The following is a 13,491-nucleotide window of genomic DNA, read 5'->3' as shown; positions in this document are numbered from 1 at the left end:
GTGAAAGGCATTAACTATTCAATTGTATTAGGTTAAGGAAATAAAAAAAAAACTGATGACTGATTTCATTTGCTATTATCACATATAAGAAGTATCTATGGTGTAGTAGACAGGGAGCTGGTCTTTGACAGAGAAGTAAACCAAGGGCGTTGCCTCACTCAAAGTAAACACTTGAAGACTTTAGCTTAAAAGGGCTAAAGTCTCTCAGTGCATCCTGGACCATCTTCAGTTCTCCTGATTGATATCTGACCACTGGACTCAGATGGCTATGGAGGAGAAAGTAAGGCTGGTGACTCTGCATAGCCCTTCCTTACTCAAATCAAAATCAATTGCAAGTCATGTCATTTCCTCCCTGATGTCATCTTCCTCTTCGAGGACAAAAGACAAACCACACACAACTGCAAAGGAGGTAGTTGTTTCCATTTCTCTTTTCCTGACTCAATATTGGTTATTATAATTGTTCAGTGTTTGGGTTCCTTCTACCATTTTGTTTTTGTTCTTTATTTGTGTATACTTTTTTCCAAGTTATGCTTCCTTAACTTTGAGATTTCATATCCATGTTTCCATGTTTTATTTTCAAATTCCTCATTCATTTTTTACATGACAATGATAGTCTATTATTTATTTTTCATCATTTGTTTATCCATTTTCAACCAATAGCATGTATTTTGTTTCCATTGATTTATTACCACAAAAAGTACTGATTAACATCTAGGTATATTTTTTTTTTTTGCATCCTTGGGGTATATAACCAGCAGTAGTGAAAAGATGTGAATAATTTCGTAAATGTTTGTGTATAATTCAAAACTATTTTTTAATAGTTGAACCAATTTGCAATTCTACCATTGATGTATTAGTGTGCCTATCTTCCTATAGCTCTTCCAACATGGACTATTCTACCTTTTGTCATCTTTGCCTTGGAGAGACAATATTGCATAGTGGATAGAAAATTGGCCTCCAAATGAGGAAAAGCTAGAGTCTAATCCTGCCTTTGACACCAACTGGTTATGAGACCCTGGGCAATCACTTAACATTAGTGCTCTCGGTAACTCCCTAAGACTATAAGAAGCAGAAAAGGTGTGAATGTGCATTAGTAGAGGTAGTGTCATCATCTAGGAGTTCTCTATACCAATGAAAAGGGCAGCTAGGTGGTACAGGGGATAGAGCACCAGCCTAAAGTCAGGAAGACCTGAGTTCAAATCTAACCTCAGACACTTACCTACTAGCTGTGTGACTCTGACCAAATCACTTACCCCTATTTGCCTCAGTTTCCTCATCTGGAAAAGGAAATGGCAAACCACTCTATTATCTTTGCCAAGAAAAGAGTCACAAAGAGTCAGGCGTGACTGAACAACTAACACTAATAAAATCACAGGTCCAGTCTCTACCCTTTATCTGTGATCTCTGCTATTGGAGGGAGGGGGCAGTATGAGATGAAATCTCAGAGCTGTTTTACTTTGCCTTTCCCTCATTAGAGAGTTAGAACAGTCTTTCATACAGGTGATGATAGTTTGCAATTCTTTTGATAACTGTTAGTATCCTTGAACCATCCACTCTTCTATGGCAATAGACTTCTTTTTTGAGTTATCATGATAGTTTTATTCATTTAATTTAGTAAATGAGCAGAAAGAATAAAGTGTACTTTTGCTTGGGATTTGATGAGCCATTTGCCCAGAAGCTAGCATGAATCATACATACTTTTGAAAAGCTTCAGTTTTACTAAGGATGTAAGCACTGCATTATAACTGGATAACTCAGCACAAATCTTTTCAAGACAAAAGTTATCTACAAATGACTACATAATTTCTTCATAAAAGCCCTTTCTGGTCATTATGTGGTGGTCAGAGAATAAATACTTCGATGAATAAATGAATGAATGAATGAACTGGCAACATTTATGGCAAGCCTGTGACATTCTAAAACTGTCTGCCTTAAGGGAAAAGGCAGTCTTGTTAATCCAAGGAACAGAAGGCAAATTTAAAATTTCCTAGTTATCAAATGGTATATTTAGGTATTTCCCAGACTTATTAAGGAGGCCTCCTTTATCTGTATAGATTTATGAGACCAAACAAATGGATTACTGAAAATTGAGTTTTGTCAGATTGCCATAAGTTCACAGAGAAACCTGAAAAGGGGACTCAGATCATGTTGTTCCTAAGACTTCCCCAAGGATTTGGGCACACTTTCAAAAGAGGAAGGGAATTCGTATTAGCATGATCAACTCAGAGAAAATGGAACTGTTTGTACACATTATCTTGTTACCTCTTATTTGGTGAATCAAAGAGAAATCTCAAAGTTTGTATAGTTTTGTATAAGCCAGGCCAAGAGATGTACATGAGAGGTAGAGAAAGCAATGGTCATGCATATTCCGACAAAACAAAGACTGATAAGTGCTGAGCATATTAGTGAGGTTCAATAATTTTAAAAAAAATCAAAGCTTGGTAAAAAAAAATATTGTCCCCAAAATATTATGTTCTCAAACTAAGAAGTCCAGAGTAATAATGCTCATATAAAAATGGAAACTGAGTTAAGAGTAAGTGACTTTTTTGTATGTAAATTGTATATTTAATATAAAAAATAAGTGCATACATTTTCATATTTGGTCAACCAGCATTTATTATGCTATCATAGAGAGAGAGCTGAAAGGAACCTCAGACACGAGCTCATCCAGCTCCCTCATTTTATAACTGAAGAAATTTGGGCCCAAAGAGTTGTAGGCTACTCAGGATCACATAGGCAGTTAGGAAGAGATGTGGGATCTGAACCCCAGGACTCTGACTTCAGGGCCAATACTCTGTGTTCTATATCATCTTATCAGAGTTAAATTTACATAGAGTTTTTTTGCTTTTTTCATTCATTTTATTTAGGCTTAAGGAAGGACAGATTTTTAATTTTTATTTTTTTGGCAGAAGGCAAAGCAGCCATGATTTTGGTCATTTGGGAAGCCTTTGGAGTGGAAACTTCTTGTTGTAATGCAGGCCAACAACTTGTCAAGAAAGTCTACTCTTAGGAAAGTTGCTGAAAGCACTGAGAAGCTAATTGACACAGTATGTTTCTGGGACATGATCTGAACACAGGTCTTTCTGTCTCTGAGACTAGTCTTTGATTCTTAACACCATGATGATTCTCTTCAGACAAATATTATAAACTCCATTTTACAGGTCAAGAAATTAGGCTTTGGGGAGATGAGACGATTTTATGACTCCAGCCCACAGTGAAGGTTGGTGGAGCTGGGAGAAGGACCCACATTTCTGGACTCCAAGACTAATGCTTTCTCCATTGTACTAGACTGACAGCCTCTTAAATGATATCTTCCATAATTTTCTCCCTTTAAAAGGTCTTACTGAGTAGGCGATTTAACTCTGAGTCACGTACAGTGTGCTTTTAGAGGATTTTTTCCTGGACAATAAGTGAACCAAGGTGTTTGGAACCTATTGTGGCTAAGGTGCATGTCTCCCTTCCACAACTTCCATAGGCACCCCCTTGCCTTGCAGAAAACACACCTTTAACTTCTCTGTGCCTGTTTTCAGGGCCTTTGCCAATCAAAATTCCTGCATTTAGCCTTGATTTTACCACTCACCCTCATCTCTTGTAAACTAGGGTCACTGATTATTTGAGGAAGAGGAAAAGGATATTATATCACCAGATCTGACATCAACACTCACACTTCTGGAACTACAAATTTCCCTTGTCTCATTGTTCACTGAAACAGTGGTTCAAGGTAAAGTTTTTGAGTGCCTGCAAATTATATTATTCATGAACCAGCCACAATATTTTACTTAAGAGAACCATAAAGACATGAGGAAGAGACTCAAAGAGCACCCAGTACTGAAAACCTCAATGTTTGGATGAAAAACAGTAAGTCTGTTGTCATGCTAACATCTGAGTCATCACTGATTAAATAGACAGCAGATGCCTTAGACCTTCAAATATAACACATGCAGAGAGGACTGGTGCAGAGTTGTTGTAGAGACCATTCTTTTGCATTTCTTGGCTCTCTAGTTTGTTAAAAATTTCAAGCATGAATTGCATTGACAATTTTTTTCACATTTAATTATCGTAAACTTTTAGTTGTGTTGATAAAGGGGCCAAATGATGAGGAAATTAAAAGAGAATGTGCTTGCAAAGATGAAGTTGTATTAACTGAGCTTGGCTTGTCTTCAAACTATGTCATAACCCTATGACTGCATTGCAAATGTCTGGCTGTGAATGGTGACTCCTGATGGAAAATAAATTAAACATTTGACTTGGTAGATTTTAATGTTTTGAAGTAGTATAAATTTCTTCTTCTTCCTTCTCCTTCTTTCCTTCTTCTTCTTCTTCTTCTTTTTCTTCTCTTCTTCTTCTTCTTCTTCTTCTTCTTCTTCTTCTTCTTCTTCTTCTTCTTCTTCTCCTTCCTTCCTCTTCACAATCAACAAGTATTTATTAAGTGTTTACTAATTGCTAGTCCATGGAAACATAATGACAAAGACAAAAAAATCCTGTCCCTAAGGAGCTTATATTCTATTGGGATAAACTGAATATGTATGCAAATCTGTAGTGAATAAAGACAAGATAATCTGCAGTGGAGAGTGGGAACACTAGTAGCTGGAGTGGACGGATCAAGAAAAGCCAAATTTGAAAGGGGATGATTTCAGAGAAACCTGGGAAGACTTGTTCTAACTGATACAAAGTGAAGTGAGCAGAATCAGAACAATTTATGCAGTAATAAAAAATACTATAAAGACAACTAAAGACTTAGAAACTCATATCAAAATTCTTGCTCTCAGATACAACATGTCCAAAAAGGATCTCATGATTTTTTCTCACTATCCCTTCCCTTCCTCAAGATTTCCCTGTTGAGGGAACCACTATCTTCTCACTCAGATTTGTAATCTCCTAAGTCTTTCTTTCTTCTTACCTTTCCTTTACCTCCTATACCCAATCTCTTGTCAAGTCCAACAATATGCTAAATCTTTTCCTTTCCACTCACTCAGACAAGTCAGCATCTCCTGTCCCTTCACTTATTACAATAACTTCCCATTGGAGGCTAATTCCATGCATCCTGATCTATATCTTGCACTGGACCCAGATGACTCTGGAAGAGAAAATGAGGGTGGTGACTTTGCACAGCTCTCCCTCACTTAAATCCAATTCACTTGGGTGTCATGGCATCGCCTCCCTGATGTCACGATCCTCTTCAAGAAAGAAGGACAAATGAAAATAACAACATTCTGTTGGATTTTCCTGCTTCCATTTTCCTCCTCCATTCCATTCACACACTGCCAAGACCCAAAGCACCCCAAAAGTCCTTCATAAGCTGCCTGTTGCCTTTAGGATAAAATACAAAGCCCTCGGTCTGACAGTTTGGCTCCTATTTGCCTTTTCAAACAGCTTTCATAAAATTTGCCTTGATGCATTCTAAAGTCCAGCCACACTAGACCATGAAGCATTGCTATAATTCCAAGCATTTGCACAAGCCACCTCTAATGCTCTTCTCCTTCTCTGAATCACTATCTTTCTTCCAGGGACAACTCAAATACTACTTCTTCTATGAAGCCTGTCCTCATTCTCACTACCCCCAACTTGGTAATAGTCTCTTCTGCTTCAATTTATGGGACTGATAAACCTTGTATTTTCTAACTATGTATGTGGTATATTAATACTCTCCCAAGCCTTCCCCTCCCTTTGTCCCATCATGAAACAAAGGACATTCTTCAAGAACTGAGAAGGTTTCCATTTTTGTCTTGGTAATTTCAGGACCCAGAGCACTATCCTTTCTCCTCTTCTTTTCATTCCCATGGTGAGCGTCCTAGTCTAGACCTTCATCACTGCAAGTCTGGACTATATCAACTTCTTGGTTTCCCAACCTCAGTCTCTCTCTTCTCCCATCCATCTTCCTGACTGCAGCCCACTTTCTCAAACTTTCTACACATTACTTCCCTTCACATACTGTAGCTCAGAAAAACAGACTTACTTGTAGATCACAAAATTATTTTCTGTTTCCTGTCTCTGTGTATCTTCACTTTTGCATGGTAGAATCCCTTACTTCCATTTAAAGCTAAGCTCAGGGGCCACTGTGTACAAGAGGCTTTCCATGATTTTCTGCAGTTTCTAGTGCCTCCCTTTAGCTTCCCACCCCAATCCCAAATTACCTTACATTTACTTGGCATCTATTTTACAGCTAATTTATGTGTAGATCTTTCCCCTCCCCAATAGAAAATATGTCTGTTTTGGCTTTGTATCTTCAGCATCAATCACAGTGCTTGACACACTATAGGCATCTAATAAATGTTTGTTGATTAAATGACTAATTAATCTCAAGGAATGTAGTACCATTTTTTGGGGGGGGGGTCTCAGGTTGAGATGGTAACTTTCATTTTGAAAGCATTTTAGAGTTTATCAAGTGCTTTTCATCACAACAACCCTGTAAGGCAAGTATTATCATTTCCATTTTGTGGATGAGTCTCAGAAAGGTAAAGCAATTTGTCCAAGGAACCACAATAAGTGTCAGAGCATGAACTGGAACCCTAATCTCTGCAGTCAAGAAAAAATCTCTGCTACAGTTGTCTTTTGGTGGTTCATTTTGGGGAGCATATTATGGAAACGAAGAGAAATTTTTGGAATAGTTTTTTTCTTGGTTGTTTTTTACTACCATTTGGAACCAAGAATCTCATAACTGAAAGGGACCTTACAAATGAATGACTCTAAAGACATGGCTGAATTTGCTGTTTTCTTGTATTTGTCCTGTATCAGCACCAACTAATCACAGAAGATCTTCTGATATGTGAATGCTTGGCAAGAAACTGAAGTGTTGCTGAAACAAAGTGTTGAAAAACATTTGTGAATCTTATGGTTTATGCTAGAACAACTGTGCTGACATTTGAAGTGAAGGTACAAAAGTAAAATTGTTGATGTCTTAGCATGGATCAAGGTAGAGACACCTAAACATTTGCAGTCATTGCATTCTTTACCATGGGGCAGCTAGGTGACTCCAGTAAGCCTGGAGTCAGAAAGATTCATCTTCCTCAGTTCAAATCTGGCCTCAGACATTTATTAGCTGTGTCACCCTGGGCTAGACACTTAACCCTGTTTGTCTTAGTTTCCTCATATGTAAAATGAGATGGAGAAAGAAATGGTAAACCACTCTGGTGGTATCTCTGCCAAGAAAACCCCAAATGGAGTCTAGAGTTGCATATGATCGAAATTTGACTTGACTTTGACTTGACTAATCACAAAGTAAATGCCATGCAGAATTCTTTTTGGGGGGAGGGAGTAATTAAGTAATATAAACTCACTGAAGGTAGATGCTATTTTTCTTTCTGTATTCGTATCCCTAGTCTCTAGCACATAGTAACAACAACAAGACATTCATTGCCACCATGCACTTGCAATGAAAAGAAAGCCTGGCTTTTTTTGTCAGTCAACAAGCATTTATTAGGTGCCTACCATGTGCCAATTTCACTTGGATGAAGTACTAAGAATTATCAATTTTATTAAATCTCAACCTGTGAGTGGACATCTTTTTTAATATTCTGTGGGATGAGATGAGAAGTATACATAAAGTGCTTTTGTTGCATACTAAAGTCATAGCTATTTTGGGGGAATAGCACTTATACAATTGAGTTGCTTTGAATTAGCTACTTTTTTCATGAAACACCATTTTTACTTGAAAGAATGGCTGACTGATTATTCAGATTTGGGCATTTTGTAAATAATTTCTCAGAACTGAATGGAGTGATCCTGTCACTTCAAGGAAAACAACTGACAGAATTTGTTTGCCAACGATAAAATAAAATTTTTCAAGCAAAAATGGGAATTTTTTTCGAAACTTGTATTTTTAACCAATACTTTCCAATACTTAAAAAGATTTTTACTGATCAATGGTGACATAAATGAATGTGATTTTAATACATATAAGTTGAAATTATATAATAAAGTGTGTCATAAAACCAATACTTTCCAAATGACCAATGCAAGATGTAGTAAAATCACATGATTAAAGATCCATTCAAAGTACAAGACAGTCCAAGAATTTTAAGGTACTAGAGTGTGAAAAGTTCATTGATAGAGTTTCAAATTCTATATTGTAACTAATATTTAAAAAACTATTGCCTGCCAAATTTTGGCATATTATCAAAGAATATTCACAATAATCTGAAAAGTCTATTAAGATATTCCTTTCTTTTCCAACTCAGAAAGATTTTCTTCATATACTTCAATCAAAACAACATAGCACAACAGATTGAATGCAGAAGCAGATGTGAAAATCCAAGTATCTATTAAACTAGACATTAAAGAGACTTGTAAAAAAAATGTAAAACCTCTAATCTTATATTCTTATTAATTTGTTTTGGTAAATATTTTTATAAAATATATAAGTAAATATAATGGTTTTATTTTTAATTTTTAAGCAAATTAATAGACAAACTTTAAAAATTTTATTCAGTTTTCATTTCTAATATGACAAATATAAATAAGACAACTAGGTGACACAGTGAGTAGAGGGCCAGCCCAAGAATCAGGAGGGCCTGAGTTCAAAATTGGCCTCAAATACTTACTACCTGAATAAAACTGGGCAAGTCAATTAACTCTGTTTGTCTCAGTTTCCTCATCTGTAAAATGAGCTGGAGAAAGAAATTGTAAACCACTCCAGGATTTTTGCCGAGAAATCCCCAAACGGGGTCATAAAGAGTCAGACAACTAAACAACAAAAATAAATGTAACCCACAAAAGACAAAAGTTCTTTGGGATCTTCAATTTCTAAAAGTGTAAAGAACAAAAAATTTGAGAACTGCTGGTCTAGAGCTTGTAGAGGAATGAGGCTAAGGGCTCATTGTTGCCCACCATTTCCTTCAAAGATCGGCCAGCTGGATAGTTTGTGAATGATTATCTTTTGGTCCACTTTCCAAGCCCCATTTATAAGTGTTGTTCTTGATGTTTCAGTTAAAATGACCAAAATTTTAGTCCATTTTATAGCAGTGTGTGTTATTAATTTGAAAGACTATATATTGGGGATGGGGCAGTAAAATGCATTCCTAGCTTTTTGTGAAAGTTTGAGAAAAGACTCTTCCAGCCTATAGCTCTGAAATTGAACATTTATCCTGACAATCTCAGCCGGGATAAAATCCTTGGATGTTTAGAAAAGTTTGTCCCATTGAGTGCTACTGTTTACTGACAGCTTTGAGTCTTCTTTTAATGCTTTTGACTTATCACGAAGTAAATAGCATGCAGAATACTTTTTTGGGGGGGGGGGGGGGAATTAAGTAATATAAACTCATTAAGAGTAGATACTCTTCTTTTTTATTTGTATCCCTGGTTCCTGGCACATGGTAAGCACTTAATAAATGTTTGTTAAGTAATCAATTAAAATGTGCATATAAAAGGTTAGAAATTTCAAAGAAACCCGGAAAAAATATGAAATAAAAGAAGATTCACCAGTATCAAACCTTAAAATATATTACGACAAGAGCATTGCTGAAGTGTTAAATGGGTAATTTCAATTATTTAAAATTCTAAGAACAGAATGAATTCAGAAAACTGGGAAAAAGCTTTCCTGGGCAATCTGTCAAATAGGATGTGATTATGTTGGAATACTGCTGTGATGTAGGAAATGATTATCTGGTTGATTTAGAAAAACATGGAAAGACTTGGACTTATAAAGGAAGATGCTGTCTGCCTTCAGAGAAACAGATGAAAACTGGAAATATGGAAAATATAATTTTACATGTATAATATATGTGTATATTTGTGTATGTTAATAGATATCTCTCTGTGTGTATACATATATATACACACACACACATATATATGCATATATATGGTTATATGTTTGTGTGTGATCCACATTTAATTGTGACCTTCTTTAGGGTGTGATGGAAAGGGAGGGAAGGGGAAAAAAGTAAAAAGTGTACAGCAAAGGACAAAAGAAAGGAAGCCAAGAAAAGCTGGGTAACTTTGAAAACAATGTGTAGTATTTATTATATAGATTTTCTTGAAATGAAAATTTATTGTTTTATTTTGAATTCTCTCATGTTCTGCTGTGTTCTTTTTTCTTTTCTCTTTTTGTTTTTAAGTTTAAAATAAATAAAAAATTTAAAAAGATTAATTTGAAGTATTCCTACTGACATTGCTCCTATCCCTGGATGTCCACCTACCTTGTCCATCCCTAGGGCTGCCTCAGTTACCAGTGAGTGCCACTAAGGATGATTAGGCATAAATACCAGTAATTAGGAAGAATCCTTACCCAAACCTATTCCCACCCCAGGGCAAAAAAGTGCTATTGATGTTTGAAAAGTAAAACTGTGATCATACATCTAAGTGATTGTAGGACACCCATGTCCAAGGGATTAAGTTGAGGCGTGAGTCAGGTATTATCATAGTTCAAGTTTCACTTCCTTACACTTTACTTGAACATAAGATACTTCCTGGAAACTTAGGGCTTTTTTTCCCTTGAGGTTGGCTCCCTTGGTCCATACTCACCCATCATAACCACAAAGTCTAGATGTCATTCATCTATCACTTTAAACAGGAGTTGAACAAAGGCACAAGATTCTGGGAGTAGCACATGATTTCAGTATATGGAAATAGGAAAATAAAACTTTAGGTGATTTTAAAAATAAAACATATAAGATGAAAATGAGAGTGACAGAATAAAGATACCTTTTCTAGACTAAATGCATAGAATCTAAATCTTGTCCAAATGCATTTCTGAGTTGGTGACTGCTTACCTTTGACATCCTAACCAGTGGAAAATGAGGGGACAGTCATCAGTACTTGCTGTACACATCTGAATTGTAGTAGACGATATTCATTGTCTGGAGGTTATAGTCTCTGACTTTGAATAAGTAATACCTTTAATAATCTATTGTATAAGGCCATGATCTTAAAGGGTCCCCATCATTAATGTCTCCTTACTTCTTTCCACTCAGGCAGATGACATAGGATAGTGGAAAGAGCAATGGATTCTGAGTCATCAGATAATCTGTTTCAAATTCTAACTCTGCTATTCAAAATGTAAAAGTCTATGGGCAGATCTTATACTTTCCTTACAAAGGGCCTTAATTTTCTCATCTATGAAATGAACGGGATTGGACTAGACAAAGAGCTTTGAATGCCATACATACCTAGAAGTTTATATTTGATTCTAGGGTTTATTGAGGGGTGGAGCTGGGGATATGATCAAACTTGAATTTTAAGACTATCAATCTGGTGGCTATATGAAGGCAGCTAGTGGCACAGTAGGTAGAGTGCTGAGCCTGGATTGAGGAAGACCTGAGTTCAAATTAGCCTGAGACACTAGCTATGTAGCCTTGGGCAAGTCACTTAATAGAAATTTACCTCAAATGTAAAATGGGGAAAATACTAACACTTGCCTCATAGCCTTGTCATGAGGATCTAATGAGGTAATATTTGCAAAAGCATTTAGCACCGTGCCTAGCACAGAGCTACAAAAATGCTGCCCTTTACTATACTTTTCCCTATTCCTTTCCCTTCCCTACTGTCTTCTTATTCCTATTTCTTCCCTTCCTTATTCTTTTCCCTTTTCATTCCTATTTCCTTCTCTTCCATTTACTGGAGTAGAGGAACCTTTGCATCACATAGACCACTTAGGAGGTTATTATAATAGTCTAGGTGAGAGGTAATGAAGGCCTGCATTGGATAGATCTTGTGGAAGGAGAAATAACAAAATCTGTCTTATGTGAAAATGAGGAATCAAGGATGTCAGAGGCTATAAATCCTCTTCTAGATCTCTTAATATTTCAGCAACCCATTCAGGTTTTCAAAATTATCCTTCATTATTTCTCTCTGTAGGAGCAGTTCAAATATTTTCCTGATCTTACATTTTGTTGGTGATGCATTTTATGTCTTTTCTGAATTGGAGTTCATGGGGGAGGGTGGAGGATAAATATATTGCAGCCTCCCCATACTACCATGCCTAATACCTTTTTGGCCCTCCCACACTTTTGCTTCCTCAGACAGTGTGCCATGATTCATAGACATATAGTATCACCTAGAGAATACTGATGCTGAAAGATGGGTTTTGTGTAAAGGATTAGCTTGGGATTTTTGAAGGTTCTGTAAAATTTCTCAGAACCAATCTGACCTGCTTTCTTTTGATTATTTGGCTCTAGGTCCAGTTTGTGGTGGTTCTGTTGGGGAAGTCAATACAAAAAATGAGGCTGAAAAGTAGGGGGAGGCAGAATGTATCCACAAGGGTTACACCACCTGAAAGGTGAAGTCCAGAGAGTAAGAAGTACAGCCAGGAAGGGAATGAAGCATGACCAGCTTGAGTCTACCCTAGAATGAGACCCCTAGAAAGAACTTGCTACTGGGATAAGGGGTTGGTATGGTACAGGGTTATTCTATGGTGAGATGGGCCCTGATATTAAAGGAAATTGTATTTATAGAATGTGTTTATGATTTTATTTATTTATGATTATGGCTTATTCTTCTACTAGATGTATGCTTCTTGAAAATAGAGAGTAAATTATCTAATTTTTGTTTCTCTTCTCACACCTGGCACAATATTCTGTACACTAATGTAGTGTGCCATAATAAAGGTTAACTAAATGAATGAATGAACAAAGTTAGCTGGGCAAAGACAAAATTGGGCTCCTCAGCTCTGGACCAGGGACAGTGATGGCTAAAGAGATTGTAGTATTGGTCTTAGGAATTTTTTTAATGGTAAACTGGACTTTATATTATGAATGCAGGAAAGAAACTGAAAGCAGAAGCTATATGTAGTTTCCATATTACTGGGCCAGAGGGAATGAGAATAAGGAAATAATACCTATTGTGGGATGAATTTTTAAGACTTTTATAGTGTTTGCATGGCTGTTTTAAAAGTTTTTGACAATGAAATGCTATTAGAATGTTATTATTAATAAGTAGTAAATCAAAGGTTAAGTGATGTCATGACCACAGAGTTAGTAAGTATAGAATCAGGATTTAATCCCAGGTTTCCTGACCCCATAAACAGGGCTCTTTCCAGTAAATTTATGTTGTGTCTCTACTCTGTTTCCTTCCTTCTTTCCTTCCTCTTGTTTTCTTTCATTCGTTTCTTTTCTTTTTCCTTCGATCATTGTATTGCTGAGAGTATCTTCTGTTTCCTGACATGCTCTGTATTAGTCCCATCTTTGGTAGATATCCCACAAATTTTTCAAGACCCAGGCAAAATGTAGTTTTCTCTTTAAATTTTCCTCAAGATGGAAATTACCTTTATAGCTTGAGTTGTAATATTTTATTTGTGTCTCTCATGTACTCATATTCTATTTTGTATTTTATATATTTGTGGATTTATTATACAAATTATATAAATAGATTATAAGCCCTGTGAGCGAGAACTATTCTAGTGTAAAGGCAGGGAGCAATTGATTATGTGACCTTCCTTAAAGATATTACCAAAAAAAAGATATTACCTTCATTAGGTAAAAATACTGATTAACTCAATCAATTGGAACCACATGTGAACTGGGCCTGTACATCTCCTTAAACCAGTCAAAGTAATTT

At 36.2% G+C, this 13,491-nt stretch overlaps 1 protein-coding gene across 4 annotated transcripts in view; it reads left to right on the top strand.

The window, feature by feature from the left end:
- The window catches only part of ARHGAP18 (Rho GTPase activating protein 18), a 235,078-nt gene that overhangs the window by 53,191 nt on the left and 168,396 nt on the right, over positions 1–13,491 (top strand). The gene's annotated exons all lie outside the window — the stretch shown is intronic.

This window comes from Notamacropus eugenii, chromosome 2 (assembly GCF_028372415.1).
Source record: "Notamacropus eugenii isolate mMacEug1 chromosome 2, mMacEug1.pri_v2, whole genome shotgun sequence".
Classification (NCBI taxonomy): Eukaryota; Metazoa; Chordata; class Mammalia; order Diprotodontia; family Macropodidae; genus Notamacropus; species Notamacropus eugenii.
This window is presented reverse-complemented; position numbering and strand designations above follow the sequence as displayed.